Consider the following 2705-nt stretch of genomic DNA (forward strand, 5'->3'; position numbering starts at 1 on the left):
GTTTAGGGGTCACCAGATGTCACTGTTTGCTGAGTGATCTCAGGAAAACACTGTCCTCCCCAGCTTTTCCAGCTCTCCAGATGAAGTTATTTAACATCTATGATTAAATGGCCCTGTGATACATATGTTCTGGATGCCTTATCTGCAATTTTGTTGCAAGATGCATCAGAGAGAGGGGAAATCAAGGGACCCAGCCAAGTCTTTGGTGAAGTTTCCTGTGCTGTTAATGCAAAATATTAAACTGAGTTACCCTTGGAAAAATATAGGGGAATTGAAATTGCTGTGGTGTGGAGATTGGTTTGAATTTCAGAACAAGTTTCACAAATTTAGGTCTGAATTCAGCAAAGCATTAAGCATATGCAGTTGCCCAATGCGCACCCTAGTCAGCAAAGGACATAGGCTAGGTTAATTTGAGTTTAATGGGATTTAAACACATGCATAACTCTAGGCACCTGGTTAAGTGCTTTGCTAAATAGATCTGGTTGCCAAATTGAAGCTGGAGAGATTACTGTACTCTGGAAGACCATGAAGCTCACCTCACACTCTTATTTAATCATATTTTTGCAGGGGGAAGAGAAGCCAAGTCCAGCACTTTCCCACATGAATCTCCAAGTGAGTGATTAGGAATGCAGCACAGAGATGTCTGTGCTATAACCATATTGAAGGAAGGACTGTATTTTGCCTATCTGGAAGCATCAGGGTTGGAAGCAGCATCTCAGTGCTTCAGTCTTCACACAGTTTAGATCCAGCCCTGCCTGGCTCTGTCCAAGGCTAATTTATTCGTACTGATTAAGAGTTTAGGGTTAACTCCACTAGAGGACACTGTTGTTAAATATATGTGGGGATTTGTAAGAGTGCAGTCTACATAGAACATTCTCCTGGCTATGTAGGAAATGATCTTAAATCAGATTACGGCTCTTTTTCCCCCACCTTCTGCTGAAAACCAGAATAGATTATTCCAGAATCAAGCAAACATCCTACCTTTTGTAAAAAGCAGAAGGGAGAGGCAGATGCCAGGTATTCAAAACCATTCTTATTTCTGGAGGTGCAGCATGTCTGACACTGTACAAAGACAATGGAAAGACATAGTCCCTTGCCCAAGAAATGTACAGAAAATGCAGACACACGTAAATACAAGTTAAAGAAAGGATAGTCTCTATGACCACTGGAAAACTGAGCTGACATGTTAAAATCATTCCTTGGAAGATCTTACTGATAGCAATATTCTCACATGGCAATGATACAGCAGAAACAGGCAGTCGGTTCTGACCTCATACTTCTTTTCAGTCACTGATCTTTATGATTCCAGAATATAAGGAATAGTAAAAACCAGAATGAATTGCTTTCATAAATACCCTAAAGAATGCAGGGCGCTGCGCAGCAGAGAAATATGATTTAACTATAATAAAATCAGAATTAAATAACACTCATTAAAATTTGTTGGATGCTTTCAAGGTTCTGGAGAGGAAATATTCTCCCAGAAAAACCGGAGTCCAGGAGGCAGTTTGTTCTCTTCTATGCCGGCTATTGCCTCCTCCTGAACAGATCAGGCAAATCTGCTGGTATATTATGACTGGAGGAAAATTCCCCAGAGTAACTGTGCTTCATTGGAGAAACAGGTTTTCAGTGAACGAAATATTCTGCAAGAAAATGTTTGCTTTCCATGGGAAATCTTGACATTTCAGCAAAAAAAAGAACCAAACAACACCCCCTCCCCACACCCCCGTAGTTTCAGTCGAAAACTGAAAAGTTTTAAGTTGTGGATGAAAATGTTCCATTTGTTGGGGGGGTTTTTAACATCTCTCTCTCTTTCTGTTTGTGTATGTGTTCATTGAAATGTGCTGTGGTGGATAAAGCCCATTTTCTGCCTTGCTACAGTCCACAAGTCCCTTCCCCTGGAAGAACAACTGAAGGTCACTTAATAGGTATGTGTGGGGTTGGTTTCATGCTAAATTTATCCCCCCACCTCTCACCCCAATTCTGTTGTACACATTTGGCTAGAAACTATGCAAGTTGAATTAAGAAGAGTTGTTCAGTTCAGGTTTCTATGGTGCAGGACACTTTAAATGAATAATCTTCCTCCACAAGTCACAGGATGCCAAGCACTGATGCTAAGACCACAGTTATATGCAGGGGTCAAACATAAAGCAGATTCTGTGTTGCATGTATTTACAGACATCTTCAGACAAATGCTTCTGAGACATGGGGGATCTGCCCAATATATTATGTGCTTTGACTCAGAAGCCCAATGATGACAATTTTAATGCCTTTTTTATCTATCTCACTGCCGATCAAAGCATGTACAACAGAAGAGGGATGATATTGTTATGAGATTTTCCACAATCTGCAAAAAGTGACACGTGTGCCTCTGTTCCAGATAAAGGCAATAACCTGGATCTGATTTCAGGCAGGTTCATGGAAGCCAGTAAGCAATACATTAGTGTTGACTGCACAAACAAATTCAGAACCGCTTCATTCCTCAGTTTTCAGGGTTTGTAATGCTGAGAATAGCCGGCGGCTCCTTTGCAGTCACTGTGGAAATGTTCACAGATGAGAAATCTTTACTAACCGGCTCAGACAATTTGATGGAATAATCTACACCATGGACTTCGGTTTCCCATCAAGTGCTGATGAAATCACTCCCTCTTGTCAAGCAGCCTTTTCTGCCAGTTAGCTCAAGATATTGCTTCTCGCCCAAAACCTCA

General features: G+C 41.1%; 1 long non-coding RNA gene across 1 annotated transcript in view; it reads left to right on the forward strand.

Moving 5' to 3' along the window:
• Nucleotides 1-1426, forward strand: part of LOC109290026 — a 20571-nt gene extending 19145 nt beyond the window's left edge. Inside the window, exon 2 of the long non-coding RNA XR_002095493.1 lies at nucleotides 568-1426. This is a non-coding gene — a long non-coding RNA (uncharacterized LOC109290026). The remainder of the gene's footprint in view (nucleotides 1-567) is intronic.
• The last annotated feature ends 1279 nt before the right edge of the window (nucleotides 1427-2705 follow it).

This window comes from Gavialis gangeticus, unplaced genomic scaffold (genome assembly GCF_001723915.1).
Source record: "Gavialis gangeticus isolate Ggan-Ray unplaced genomic scaffold, GavGan_comp1, whole genome shotgun sequence".
In the NCBI taxonomy this organism is placed as follows: domain Eukaryota; kingdom Metazoa; phylum Chordata; order Crocodylia; family Gavialidae; genus Gavialis; species Gavialis gangeticus.